Source organism: Aythya ferina, assembly GCF_964211825.1.
Source record: "Aythya ferina genome assembly, chromosome: 5".
Taxonomy (NCBI): Eukaryota; Metazoa; Chordata; class Aves; order Anseriformes; family Anatidae; genus Aythya; species Aythya ferina.
Genome location: NC_140301.1, coordinates 46,410,103 through 46,425,817, shown reverse-complemented (window position 1 = coordinate 46,425,817; position 15,715 = coordinate 46,410,103). Strand labels below are relative to the sequence as shown.

The 15,715-nt window shown below is 40.6% G+C and overlaps 1 protein-coding gene across 5 annotated transcripts in view; it reads right to left on the bottom strand.

The window, feature by feature from the left end:
- Positions 1-10,159, bottom strand: part of LOC311438387 (serine/threonine-protein kinase PAK 6-like) — a 41,449-nt gene extending 31,290 nt beyond the window's left edge. The window contains exons 1-2 of one of the 5 annotated variants that reach the window (XM_084522708.1): positions 9,729-10,147; positions 9,520-9,598 (exon numbers count right to left, since the gene is read on the bottom strand). The gene's annotated coding sequence lies outside the window, so the exon portion shown is untranslated. Of the gene's footprint in view, positions 1-9,519 lie in introns of all 5 variants that reach the window. The other 4 variants (XM_084522711.1, XM_084522705.1, XM_084522709.1 and 1 more) reach the window with 4 other exon arrangements.
- Between the last annotated feature and the right edge of the window lie 5,556 nt (positions 10,160-15,715).

The following is a 15,715-nucleotide window of genomic DNA, read 5'->3' as shown; positions in this document are numbered from 1 at the left end:
TAAACACATGCACACACCCCACTCCTCCTACAGCTGCTGTATACTCCATGCTTCTCATTCAGATCCTGTCTTATCGATGGCAGCCATAACCTGTGAGCAAGAAGTGCTGCAGGGTACATTGACTAAACGCTTGCATCGCAGACTACTTATCTCGTTCATCTACACTGCAAATGGCCATTCCATATGCCATGCCACCTTCCCCCCACAAAGCATAACAAATTTCTGATAAAAGCTGCCCATCCATGTCACAGCACCAGAAGAGTGCTGGTACCTCACTTCCTGCACTGCTGCTACAACAGATTTATTTAAGCCCACTTCATCTCTACTGGAGGAGAATTTTGTGGGAGAAATGAACTTTTCAACATTTCACTGTGGCAACATGCAAGATGGGACACTTGTAATCTTTTTTTTTTTTTTTTAAAACAAACAAACAAAAATGTTAGAGGCACCATAGCCAACTGTGCCATATACAAGGTCTTCCTTCTACCTCAGCCAGGAGAAATGTATTTGACCACCTGTTTTGTGCTTTTGGGGAACTAAGCAAGCTATAGAGAGGAAAAACAAACAAACAAAACCGCTTATCCTGTTTCAACCAAGCTTCCAGACAAAGCCTAATGCCAAGGTACAGTAACTTTGATGCATTCAGGAAATCCCAGGAAGAACTGAGGCAATCCCATCCATGGAGTAAGGCTGTGATTTGGAGCTGGATCTTCTAGCAGGGCTCCTCTAAACTCTGGGATTTGCTAGGAGGCATAAATGTGCTTCCGTCAGGAGTTGTGGTCTCTTCTTTTTCATGGCTCTTGAAATCTGGAGTGAACTAACATGGAAGTGCAAAACCGTGCTAACAACTGGGACAAAGGGGTCACTACGAGAAAGGGTGTGTTGCGAACTCACGAAGCATCAGCTGGTGGGAGGAAGCACAAGATAGGAATCAAATCAGCAAGTCTCATAATCAACACATGAGATTAGCAGGCCTGGAGATGAGAAGGGAGCAATCCAGAGGCAGTTTCACTTTAAATAAGTGCTTAGAGTTGTGCTACTTCTCCCCAAGGCTATTGCATTCAGAGGTGGGCAGAAAATTGTAAGACAGCACTATCTGGATTACTTGCTTATATATTAGGGCTATCTCCTGCTTACCACGCACTGCTGATATTATAAAGGTAGCATCTTGGAGATCCCAGCAGGACAAGGCCTTATCTGCACTCCCACTGCATAAGCCTATTCAGTGGGCTTCTAAGAGTCCCCAAGGATTTACCATCTAATCCAGTTTCCATCTTTTTGCCCCAATACAAAATGAAAAGAAAACACACCAGAACTTAAGAACTAGAAGTTGGTTAAAGTTTATCACCTCGTCTAGAGGACTGCATGCTGTTATAGGACATGTCTGCGTGCTCTAATCTGGCAGACCATTGTGGGACTGAGAGTGCATACCACCAAATACAATGCACACTGGGTCACATGAAAGAAGAAAATTCGTGCAGCACCAGGGCAGAATCACAGACTGTCTCGCCAGGGCCTGGCAACTCCAATGATGGAGCAGAGAACTGCTGGCAAGGAAGCAGCATGGAGATCTGCAACCTGGACTGAGAACGTCTGGAGCAGCGAGAGCCAAGAACATAGGCAAGAAAGCAAATTAATCTTAAAGAGGGTAGAAAAACAACAGACTTTAAATTTTAACTACCACTCTGATGAGAAGTTGAAACCAAAGCTTGAGAGGATCACCTGAACACACCACAGGTTATTTTGCTACTGGTAAAATTCCTGTGGCTTGGTAGACATTCCCTGCAGGTAATATCAATAAAGCTTGGATCACAGCCACCTCACACTTCTTCCACATCTTTTACTTGCAAAAATTCACAGACATATTAGATTATAAAAGAAGCAACATCATGCTCCACCAGACAAGTCTGTGCCACTCTACAAGAGGTGCATCTGCTGCTTCCCACAAAAGTCAGGATGATCAGTCCTGCAATGGCAGCATCACAGCACAAAGTCAGCGTAGCCTACCTTCTCACAGATTCGTCAGGTCACCTTGGGAAAGTCATTTTGCACACTAGTAAAATGACTGTGACAATGCTTAACTCCCCCAGAACAGAGGCAGCTTAATCTGTTGTTTTTTCAAGCATGCTGCGATCCTTAAAGATGCTATAGAAATGCAGATTGAAATCCCTGGCTGACATAAGAGGAATACATACTACAGCTTCTGCTCAGAATAACTAGGTCAGTCAGCTATTGCAAAAGTATTAACCAGAATTCAGAGAATTCCTAGTGGCTAAAATAATGGTAGCAAAAGTCTAACACCATTTGCCGTTATTAGTCACTCTCTACCTCTGGGTACATTCAAACCCAACTCTCAGGAGCCCGGAATAATTTGAGGGCTGCAGTTTGTGCTTGTCAAAATCCAGCCACATGGCTCCCTGCAGCACAGCAGGCTCCCGTCCTGCTTGCTGCCATGTGGAGGCAGGGAACAACAACTGCCCTTGCAGACAACACAGTCTTAAGCAGCTGAAGGCGTGCAGCTTCTCAGAGCTGCCCTGTTAATCCTGCGCCAGGAAGCAAGCATCGTGGTCATCCTCCCAGCAGCAGCCACCCTACAGCAAGTGCAGGAGGGTGCTTTGTACTACGGTGGTGTGTGATAGCTTGTTTTGGAGTAAAATGGTAAAGGCAGAGAGCAGCTGTCTGAGGGGAATATGAGGAAAAGAAAAGGGGAAGGGTTGACTGCTGCGACAGGAATGAGATTCCAGACCTTAGCTCAACCCCTCCCAGTTGCTGAGGCTGGACTAACAATTGCTTTGCTTCTGGCTGGTTGGCACCACTGCATGGCACTCATTTGCAGTTTTGCACCACTGCAGTTCCTCCTTCTGCAAGTACAACTGTTTAAAAAAAAAAAAAATCGTTTTAGTGAGACAAGGGTGTAGACGAAGGGTTAAACCTGCTTATTTAATTTTTTAATTAATATCTAATTTATTTTTAACCTCAGATTGTTTCAGCGGCCTGGCATAAAGCTCAGCCACACAGTCATGCCACCACAACTCAGAAGCCAGCAACCTGCAATGCTGGAACTGGGCCTTCTTGTTCTGCCACTGAAACAAGCATGTCATAATACTCTACCCTCAGTTTCCCTTGTCTACATGAGCTGTCAATGCACTGGAGTCCACAGGATGGTTTGCAAAGGATTAATTGGTTATAATTGCCACTTAGAAATTTATTTGTATAGTGTAGAAAAATGTGAGCTGTGATATTCTCATCTTGCATAGTAACTACTACAACAGAGAAAAGAGAAAAAGTCAATTACTGCTGAGAATGATTTTTGGTCTTTCCTGCTAGTAGTTAGAAAAACCTTTTACTTTCTTTATCCTCAGCTCTCTTCCCCAGTTTTCACTGAAGCTGGGATCTATAATAGTATGAACACTAGTCTAAGACAGAATAAGATGCTGGTTGCTTTGGTGCAGTGTTTCATCAGAACACATGCGGTGAGCACATAATGAACCTTCCAACCACCATTCTCCATTACAAAAAATAAAAAATAAAAATAAAAAATTATTTAAATTAAAACTACATAAAACGTTTGTGAAACTAATAATGCTCTCAGATTCCACAATAAGGAACTAAAATATAACTAAAATGTGCACACAGGCAATGGAGCTTATAAAGGATTGAACATGCCAGATGTCTGTTTCTGGTATTGTAAGAACACTTTTATACCGAAACCATACCACATGATAAATGGAGTCCAAATTAAGCACACCTATACAGCCTACCTGACCACATGGACCTGCTGGTATTTGGCTAGAATGATAACAAATGTGCTTCCTTTGGAACAAGTCTATGTCCTGCTGGCCACTGCAAGAAATGAAACTGTAGCAGTGTGGCTGGACCAGAATCCTCTTCAAGATAACACCAGATCCACTAATATATATATATATATATATATATATCAGAATCTTTTGATTTTATTTATATACCTGTATGCATATATCTATATATATAGTTAATAGTAATTAAAAAAAAAAAAAAAAAGGAGCAACATCAGACATAACCATTTAGGATGCAGATAAAATGGCACATCTATTCTGCAGATCTTGAGATTCTGAAGATGGCATCATAAAAATAAGGGGAAAACATTCATTAAACTTCTAGTTACTTCAGAAAATGACTAATACAAAAAAAAAAAATCTTGTTCATGTCCTCTCTGGAACACCAAATAAATTCTATAAATAAATTAATTCAGAGGAAGGTGTTCGAATTAAAAAAGTATCAACTTAGTTCATTTCCATGCATGACCTTTAAAATCAAACGCTTGCTAAGATTCCTAATGAACATTCTGGTTTGTTCTGCAGAACTTTCATTGAAATCAAAAGTCTGGCTAAGAGTTGTACTGAAACGCTTAAGCAAAGATTCTCTGCAGAAATACTTGGGTAGTTATCTGGAAAATTTTTTCATTTCCTTCTTTCAACAAATAACGAGCTCGGTCCAAGAACAGACACAACCCATTATGAAGGGGATCACAAGCCACAAGTTAGAAGTAGCCAGACAATGTAGGTGAGCAGCTGGCAAGTGACCCTAAGTTCTGAGAGACTTTTAAAAACGTGCTTTTAAATGACACAGACATAAATGGCAATGTTCTTTAAATAAGATATTGGCTCAGCTTTACGTCACTCAGGCTGCTATTCTGCAGAAGCTTAGAGAGAACATATTTAGAACTTGGAAGAGAACACAAAAGCCTGAAGAACGTCTGCAAGTTTGTGGCTTAGGAACAAGCAGCAGAATTAATGTTTTGTCTCTTTGCCCCTAGCTGCACATATTTTATAATGAAGCATTAGAAATCAGGAGGTTTCCTCAGTGGCAGTCGCTAAGAGGAGCATCTAGGTTTGCAATCCGATTTTCCACAACTTTCACTACATACTCAGCAGCTCTGATTTCTGCTAATTAATTACGTTTATACCCAAACTGGGCAGCTTATTGTAGCATGAACAGCTCAAAGACAACTTGCCCAGAGACTGCTTTCCAAAGTCAGCTCTAACATCTGTTCTTCAGCTCCAATCCAAAGTCCACTGAAAACAGAGTTTTTTTCACTGACTTCCACAAGTGCTAAAAGCTGGATGTTACAGAAAAGAAGTCCATTTCTAACACTACTGTATGCATTTATGTACTTTCTTGGGCAAGGCCCAAGGCACTCATTATAAAGTGTAACACTCTGCTTAATTCTTCCAGAAGCCAATCGTAAGGCTACTATGAATTTTAATGAGCACTGAATCAGGCCCCAGATGGTTTTTAAAGCTAAATTATCCTGATCTTGGTTATTTTAAGCTTGATGCATTGCCTTCTGGCCACTACACATTTTAACCCCTCTGTACCTGGTCCAGATTAAGGCAAGTCTTTCACTCCTCCCTATCTAAGCACAGATCTTCAGCTCTGCTGCTAACAACCCTCAGCTCCTGCTATGCCTTAGACAAGACAAGCAAAATCTGTGAAAATTTTCTTGAATTTTCAACGGAAAAGGCAACAGAGGATGAGAAAAAAACAAAGTATAGTAGCTTACACGGCTTTGTGCACTGCAGAGAAAACCAGTAGGCCGTCAGTAAGACAACATACTACAGACAGTCCTGTTTAACTAGATTCTTAGGGGAAAAACAATTGAGCTCAGAGCCATCAAGTTGACTAATGTCAGTTCATAGAGATACTTGTCTCTGCTGAAACTGCTGAGTACGTTTGCCTTCTAGTTTGAAAGAGTATGCATCATTTTAAGAAATAAAACGTCTTTTTTTTTTTTAATACAATGGTGTGTTAAGCATCTCCACATCACATCAGCTAGACAGCTGCTACTGGCCAATGTCTGCTGGCTGCAGTGCCTCAGCTCCAGGACGAGCACTGCTCAGAGCTGTAGTTTAGCTGCAGAGCGACTCTTCAGAGCAGACTACAAATTAACCATCCCTATCTACCATAAACCACCATTACTTTATGCTTTCCTTCAATTAAACTTGTTTGGGGGGGGGGGGGGGCTGTGGTTGTGTCCTGCAAAGCTCTAGCGCAAATGGCAACCTGAGCATCTCGGAGATTATAGAATCATAGAATCATAGAATATCCTGAGTTGGAAGGGACCCTTAAGGATCATCAAGTCCAACTCTTGACACCGCACAGGTCTACCCAAAAGTTCAGACCATGTGACTAAGTGCACAGTCCAATCTCTAGATTCACAAGTCCTTCGTCTCAGCAACCTGCAGGAGAAAAAACACATCACCAGGTTGTTTCCGCAGTGGTCTTTGGCTGAAGCATCATTGTTTCTTACTAGACTTTCTGCAAGTCCAGAGGAACGTGAACCCCTGCTAGAGAGTTTCATTTTAGGAGGTGATGTGACCAATAGCAGACTGCAGCCAGCAATGTGTGCCAGCCTCTGTAAACAAGACAGCTGTTCAGAAGGCCAACTGTTTTAGGGTTTTGTTTGTTCTGGGGGTTGGAGGACACTGAGAAGGAAAGGTGGAAGAGAAAAAAGAAAAGGCTTCTACAATCTGCTTTTTTTGGTCTCCAAGCACCCAGGATCTTGACCCACTTTCCTGCTCAGGGCAACAAGAGTTCTCATTCCAATGTTTAAGTACAGCTCTTCTTTGTTAAATACCTTTTACACTCATTTGCGTGTTTAGTTTATTTATTTATTTTTTTACTATTAAATATACATTCTGGAATTGTTTATTTTTAAACCTTGTCTAGTAAAGAGACGGACATCACAGAAATGAAAAAGAAACAGAAAGAGTAACAACTGAAGTGCGGTATTATGCAAACCACCCATGGAAAAGAAGTCACATCACTGTATATTACACGGTTGAGAATGGTTAATGAGTTTATGCTGTTTAATCACCTTAGAATAATGGGCATCACAGCTCAAGAAAGGCAGACAGAGCTGTGACATGGTTTCAGAATTGGGTGTGTGTGTGTGTATGCAAGCACCTCCACGACACACTTAACTAGCCATCATTTGTTAGAGCAGAGGATGAGCTCAATCTCTCACCTCTCTACTGAGACTAAGTGGAGCAGCAGAGGCAACAGTGGGTTCAGTAACTCAGACAGCTGTGCCTTCTGAAATGGCCTATGAGCCCTGAGGAGCATGTTCTTTAACAGGTTTCTGTCCCTTTTGACTTGAACCACATTTGAACTTCTGAGAAGTGGAGGGAAAAAAAAAGAAAAAAAAAAGAAAAAAAAAAAAAAAACCTTTCTATCCTGTTACTATTCCTCTGAGCATTTGCACACACACCCTTTCATTATTACATGAGCTTAATTTTGTCTCCATCATTCCCCCGAGAGGAATTACTCATGTCCTGCTATTATTTATTTTACTACTAAGACCCTGGTTTTTAACAGTAGTTTTAATTAACTACCAATCCTCCTCCTCTGTTAGGATCACCTTTATCTGTCTTGCTGTGCTTTGTGTTCTCTAGCAGTGTCATTTGCTCCCTCATATTTATCCATCCCGCAAGCTCTCTAAGGAACCAAAAAAATCATTCCTTTCCCCCCAGATCCTATCATCTCAAAAAGAGGTATGAGATTTTACTAAAGAAAGGAACAATCCCATGGAAGATAATATGGTGCTCAACACTGGTTATGTGGAATTTCACTGAGCTTAAACTGATGTCAAGTTATACTGCCAAAAGCAGTAGCATCTTCTATACCCTGAAGTCATGCTGTCTGCTGCTCTGTCCTGTCTCACAGCATGTTGCTCCTCCTGTTCCTCTTTGGTGTCCCTTCCCCTCTGTTGCCTTGCTTGCACATCCATTGCTTGCAGTGGCACTTGCTCCCCTACCCTCTGATGCTGCACCTATGCACTCCGAACGTACCACTGAAAGTTGCCAAGGCAGGTTTTCTTTGGGATTTCACTGTTCAGTATGTCCACACACTGGCTAAACACCTCTTCAAAGCCTTTGCTGTCCCTGGATAATGAATCAGATCACAATGTAGACTAGACTTCAAGTACACATGATTCTTGGAAGCTGCCCTAGATTAATGTTTTAAGAGCTATTCATTCATGCTCCCCAAGTTTCAGAGGCAGAACAGATGACTCCTGACTGTGAAGCTGGCAGAGATTTCCTCATCTCAACTACTCCTACAAAGTGGAATCAAGCAGCAACAGCATCCAACTGCATTAACTGCTCCAGCGCCTGGCAAGGCTATCTGCGGAGACAGCACCACGTTACGCAATGACTGCTGGCACCAAACGCCTTCCTGGCCATTATTCCCTACCTGAATTCTGGGCACAAGTACCCTTCCCCAGGCAATCTCACCTAACCACTCCTCAATCTGTGCAGAGCACAGCTCCCCCCCTAGGCACTACTCCATTCTTTCCATGTCAGGGCAGGGAAGAGGAGGCAAGTCAGAGATCCTTCTGATTACACTTTTCACAGATCTGACAAGGATTTTTCCTCCTTCTCAGCTCTGTGTGGAAGTTTACCAACTGCATTTACTTCCCTGGACATGAGATGCTTTTGCTTTTACTAGCGTATTTTATTTCTTGTCCAAGAGCAAAGTGGAACTCCACACAATGATTAGATCAATTAGCGTGCAAAGAAAAAGTGTAGACTTACACCCACACTCATCTGCACTTCTAGGCTCGGTAAGTGCATTCCTTAATGGCTCCAGCACCCTTACAGGATCTGTGCTTTGCTGCATTTTAATTGAGGACTATAATTTATACACCACAACCCAAGCACAAAATTCTGAGTCTGGAGGGTTCCCAATTAGGGATAGTCTCAGGTCTTGGCTTATGCCAGGGAGAAGGTGGTACTAATGATAAAGATTTTTTAGATGTTACCATTTTTTTCCAAAGCTGTCTCTGTATTTTCAAGGTATTTTTTTTTCCGTCTTAAATGCTTTTCAATTGAGATGCCAGCAACAGGGACAAGGAGGTCTCTACTACTTTCTGCCACTCTGGAAATGGTTTTTAACAGTGATAAACTGGTTGTTCAGGTGTAACTCAAATAGGTGCTTTAAAAAAAAAAATCTCCTTGCTCGTTTCAATGGCATTTCTTCAAACCAAGCCTGTTAAGAAACTTTGAGCTCAAGATCCCAAAGCAGGAACCACCTTCATTTTGCTTCCTACAGAACAAAAAATACTCTATCAGCATTTAAAAGCACTAAACAAAATTAATAAACTGTAAACTAACCTCTATTTACTAAATTTTACTTGAATTCACCCTGTTCCTAAAATACCCATTATTCTAGTATTTAAGTGCATGATTTAGAAGCACACTCAATGGTGCTTGTTCACCGCTAGTATACAGGCCAGCTAAAGACAGTGTTTAAAAAAAAAAAAAAAAAAAAAGTCCTCCCTCCCATTCTTATGGCTTTGGACCTCAAAAAAATTAATTCTCATTAGCTAATTAACATTTCCAGCCTGAAAAGGGACTGGTAGAGACCTCAGAGATTTATCTCAATTCTACAGTCTGGGAAGGTAAGGATATCTGAGAAGTCATCTCAGTGTTCAGAGCTGGACCCTGCTGCCCCTTCTACCTCCCACAGTAGGAGTCTTACCTTGAAAAAAAGATCTCTGAGAAATACTTCTGGAGTGAATTCAGTCCCTTCTTCCTTCTACTGGCAGGTTGCTACTTGTCTAAGACATGGGAAACATCCCTTGCTTCAGGCAAAAATTCTCAGCAATTTCATCTTAAAGCTTCTTCAGAAGAATCCTGGTTCAGTCTCATATACATGCAAGCACATCAAGCTTGCAGCTGCTTACTCACCAGCATTACCCCAGCGTTGGCTGCATGGAGGAGTATATCAGTGCCAGACGCCCCCTCTTTCTGGCAGTCAGCAGAGGTACTGGAAGAATAACCGAAGGTAAAGTAACCTCACAGTCAGAGGACAGAGAAGATCACAATGATAAATTCCATTAAAGCCTTGCAGTTAAGTAGCCAAGACCTCACTGTAGACGCACACCACTACCAAGATCTGTAATGCAGTGAATCAATTTTTTTCTGGGACCTTTTTTTATTGTGGGCTGATGCTGTGATCTCAGCAAAGAGGATGGGACTGTGTGTTGAGTGACATTTTACACAAAAGGCAAAAGCAAGATACTAATCTAGATTCTAGTGCATAAAGACTATACGTGCATTTCCCCTCAGCTCAGCCTTGAAATCACAGGACTGCTGACTTATGCTTCACTCCAGGGCGGGGAGGGAGTTAACAGCCATAACAAAGTCTCACACTTTGAGAATCAGTGATTAAAGACTCCCATGCCCTATAGAGATATAAGCTTCAAACTATGAGTGGCAAGTAATAGCGTTACAGCATTGCTCAGGCAAACCAAGTGTTACTTATCAATCTGGTGAGCTCTCCTGTGTCCCTGGGCTGGCTATAGGGACTCTGTGGGTGTTGTGCTGATCTTGCATAACTGGCCTGCATCCATGGCATGCAATTCAGAAACACAAAATGTAATATCATCTTGACGCTTCTGCAGGCTAAATTTCAGCAACAGATCTCATGGCACCCTGCAGAAGAAGGAAGGTAAAGAGTTCTAAGGCTTTAGACCTCATAGGGATGTAAATTAGGGCAGATTTATTAAGATTGGAACAACGAGAGTTTACACTGACTGAAACTCTGCAGATGTAACCATTATGTTGCTGCTACTTGAGTCCCAAGTGGAGCCCAGCAGAATCTAATTCTTTAATCAAGACAGCAAGTGAAATAGCTTCCCCCCAGTGCAGTCAGTTTAGAAATCAAGTCAAAACCAGCAGGGCTGCCAGTGAAGCAATTAGGTATTTTCCATAGGTAGTCTGATAAAGAAGCCAGTTATTTACTGTTTCCCGGCATGTCAGTTACTTCAGTATTTCCTGGACAACATTCACAAAGAAAAAGCTTTTTTTTTTTCTCTCTCTCTGTTTTTTTTTTTTTTTTTTTTTTTTTTTCCCCTCTTAACAATGCGAAGATGTTGTATCCAAGAGACAATTTTTTTCTTGTTGTTGTTTTGCTTTTAGAGTTGGCTTTTATTTCCTCACCTGGATAACCACAAGCACTTTTTTTGTGAACGTTAGGTAACAAGAAAGCCTGCTGCTAATTCTTTCTCATCAGGGCCTGGGGAAAAATACAAGCTGTTGGGCAAAAGCTGAAAAACAAACAGAAAAGATAGAATGGGGGAGAGAAGGGGAGCGAGAAAATAACTCAGGAGTGAGTCAGTCATGCTCCTCCTGCTTAGTCACCTGTAGTGCTTCTCTCTAGACACACCGGAGATGAAGAATAAGATGCCTGCCTGCCTGCCACCCACCTCCTCCTCCTGACAAGGAGTTACGAATAGAGGAGATTGGGCAGAGTTTTAGGGGACAGTCATTACAGATGCATGCTTTCCAGAGCAGCAGAGTTGACAGTAGCCTGTTTGCTTGTGTTTCCCACCCCCTCCTGTCACCCTCTGTGCTATTTCTCAATTAAATCATCTTGAATCAATGTGTTCGTTCGGTGGTTTAAGTTCCTCTGATGGTGCCCTGCAGTTTTGACATCGTAGGGAGTTGCCATGGAGAAAAGGGTGATGTCATTAACACAAAAAGCACTGAATTTACAAATACGACAGGAACAGTGCTATTTATAAAAAGAGCTGCTTTTCTCCCCCCACTCTTTGCTGGAGTGGGTGGAGGCAAAGGCAGCAGTTCCATTCTTGATGTTCCTGTCAACAAGTCTCAGAAATGAATTTTCTTGTTAGAAAATATCCTGAGCTCATGAAATTGCTGAATGCTGTCAGCTTTCGGACTTCATTCATTAGAGCTGGATTTAGCCTTCCAATCCACAGTTATTTTTGAGGTCATATAACACTCGTGTCTGTATAGTAATTTCTATCCTGGAAAATCTGTGTGGCGTTACTGAAATATAGCCACTTCTGAAAGGAAAGACAATAACATGTAATGAAAAAGAGAAGAGACAGATACCCTTTTTATACATAAAGGCTTCATGCAGCTTATAATCACTTTGAGTAATAACTTTGACTGCTGATTTTGCCTTAACTATGTGGGGTGCCATTGTGCATTAATGTACCCCTTATATAATGAAATATTTAGTGCAAATAAAAATTGCAAAAACACAGAAGACATAGAAAATAGATAAATTTAGACATGAACGACAACAGCAAAATTGAATAAATTAGGAGGAATGAAGGGTGGTTTAAGAACATGACAGAGAACCTATCACAGATGTCCAGAGTATGATGCCTATGCATGTGTATAGCACCTAAACCAAACATACAACCATCTGGCAAACTGAAATCTGGCAGGACGGTGACACTCCTAAAAGCCAGAAGCTAAGAATTATTTCACCAAGTTACAGTTCAAGGTCCAAAATTCAGTTTTTAATACTATCCACTCAATAAAACAGCTTAGTTATCAAAGAAAAAAAAATGTTTGGATCTCAATAGTTGGTGCAACTACGCTCCAGTTTAAACAAACAACCAGAGCAATGCTTTCCCCAGTTTGACTCTCTGGGTACTGTCAATTGCAAAACCTATTTTGGTGAAATGTTACTGGTTGCACTGTACACTTCAACTGCCCAAAAGCATCACAGTGGTAGGAAACAACAGAAATTACTAGTCCAAATGTAGGTTAGGAAACCAGCAACTGCATGCATCAGCGTTACCTTGTTTTTATGTACCACTTCTCCAGAGAAGCGAAACATTTATAAATATACCAACATATTTATATATGAAAATATACATAAAAATACAATGCCCGTTTTATAAATGGGAAAACATAGGATTTAAACAATTTGTCCAGTATCACATACAAAGGCAGAAGCAGTACTGACAGTGGAAGGTAGTTCTTCAGTCTGGAATCGTTTGTCTCAGTAACGGAAATTTAACAAAACCGTAAATGCTAGAAGTATTAACAGGGCTTTGCCAAAACATCCACAGCTTCTGCAGCACAATATCCAACAGGTTGGCTTTTAACATAATGAAACTGCAAGATGATTCAGGAAAAGCACAGTTTCCTTATCTCACCTTTACAGCAAGTCCAACTACTCAAACGCTATTTCCGTATTTGCTGTCTCCTGTTTTGAGAAGACTGGGGTGAATTTACCAGTTTACCAAGAATCTTCTTGTAAATCTTCTTCATGAGCCTCATCCAGTGCAACATGCATTCACAGCCACATAGCCCTTTCCCCTCCACCCATTTTGCTATGCATCCATTTCTGGGAAGGATAATGATACCTCAGGAAACAGCATTGTGGAAGCCACAGGAAAGTTCACAGATGTGAAGAATATGCCATATAGTGAAAGTCCACAGAAACTTAGGTTTATAACTGAGAAAGATATGAAGTGATTTGCTGACAGTATATAGGTACACTGCTCACTGATAAAAATACCCTCAGTTGAGCAAATAAAAAGCAAAAGATGTTTTGATCTTGGTGCATGGATCACATGTTTAGCAGAAATGAATGCTCTTAATCTTGCAGTGAGGATGGCTCCCATGCTCAGCTGTGTGGTAATTATCTGTTGAAAGGACTGAGAACAGGATCAGTGTGACTTTTCCATTGCTGTCTAGCTCAGCAAGTGAAAAATATGCTTTCCCAGGAGATGAGGGGTAATAATAATTGTTTTAATTACATAAAAATGGAAGATTCTTATTACACATTCCCTATATGTTAAGCAAATGAGAGACTATCTTTACAGCTGCCCACACCAGTTGTCAGTAATGTTTGCTGTTTCAGGCTAGGCGAGATTACTTTCAGCTGACACTCATGCTTTAGATCTTGATATAAAAACTGCTGCTTTTAGTTGCACAGGATCTAAGCAATGGTTTCCAACATACAAGAATATGGCTGACCCTACTAAAGCTCTATGAAGTTTTGCATGGTTTGCCTGCAAACACAGCAGGAACAGTTGATGTGCCACTGAAACAATAGATGTCTGCTTACAGTTTAAAGGATGTTAGATTTAATCCCCCAAATACTTGTCTTTTAAAAAATTATATCAGCAGATCTGGACTGTGAAGCCATGGGAACAGACTAATGAAAGGACAAGTTGCAGACAGTTCAGTTCATGGTAGATGTAAAAAACTAAGCAAGGGAGTAAATGAAAATCTATTGGTATGGCAGAATGGTCCAAAATGCCTTTACTGGATCTATTTCTTACTGGTCATTTAAGAAATTATCAGTAAGTCATATCACTTTTCTTCCCAATGAAATGATTCCCGAGTGAATGGTTATTTGAAGTATCACACTACATCAAACTTCATTATTATTCCAGCTTCAAGAAAGGAGCTATACAATTCAAAAGATACTGAGGAACTGTGTATCTAAAGAATGCAAAGTGCCAGAAAAACAAACATAATCTCGAGCACAGAAACTGAACAGAAGACTAATGTTTGTCCTTTTTTGGAATTGTGTCACTTAGCTACTGCTCCTGCTTAGTGAACCACACTTCCATATCATTCAGGAGCCACAGGATCAATAATTAAATAGCTTTGGATGGAATTTATGACAAAAGGAAAGTAGGGAACAATAAATAGTTATAGAAGCAATAAAAGGAACTGGGCTCTTCCCAGGTCTTCCTGAGTGACCTCAGTGATCACATGCTAGTTTAGTAATTTAAAATATTCTATCAGATAAAGAATGAATGACAGTGAAACCTCCTTATTTCTGAGTTTTCGAGACATGGCATTCTGTTGGATTAATCAAGCAGAGAGGGGCAATGAGTGTAAAATAGTAAGAACCGAGAGAATGAAACTGCAAAAGGAGCTTCAGTCTTCCTTCCACATTCTTTAAGGGCAATCTTTTTAAGCGCATGCACATTAATGTAACTGCAGTGACCATAGCCCAAGGCTAAACAAGAGACTCTAACCACCAATTCTCAAGACCACAGTCAAATAACTCACTTAGAATAAGAACACTGAGCTTTTGTACACTGAAGCATCACTGGGAAATCACCAGTGCACAGCACAGAGTGCAATACCTCAGAAGTTACAGTTTAGCCCAAAGCCACTTTGGAATATTTATTATTTGGGAAATCAGCAGCAGCACAGAGGAAAGACTTGGAATTATTAGGTGATGCACAAGCAGGAGGTGTAATTTGTCTACATTTAAAAATATTCATAAATTGTATGGACTAAAAAACAGTTGGATATGATTCATAGTAGATTTTGTAGAACCAGAACAGAATTAATTAGTGCATGGAATCTACAGTCTGGTAGGTCAGTCAGAATGACACAAAATGTGAAGCAACAGTGTACTTGATAAAAAATAATTAGGATTTTTTGCTTCTATATATATATATATTTTTAATTTTAGACTACAGATAGAACAAATGGCTCACTTAAGTCCTTTTAAAACTTTCTTTTAAAATATTGATTTCACTGTCTCTTCTCAAGTCAGACAGCAAAATTTCAATGAGGTTGATGAGTAGACTTTATTTTATTATGTAAGATTATTTTACAAAGTAGTGAGGATAGTGACACACCCAATAGGTAGAAAACAATGCAAGCCAATTACCAAATTAATATAAAGATATTAGAAATCAGAATAATTCAGCTTATTGAAATAGTTCAAAAACTTCCAAACATTCAGATTCACATCCTGTCAGCTGGTCACAGTATCCTAAGGGCAACAAAGCTGGTATAAGGGCCTGAAGTCAGGACCTGTGAGGGGAAGCTGAGGACATCTCGGTCTTTATGTCTACTTTTTATGCCTTGCCCTCTACCAGATGAAAGAAGAGCTCTGAGATTTGCTAGTCTGTAGCAATAGGGGACAAATGTTG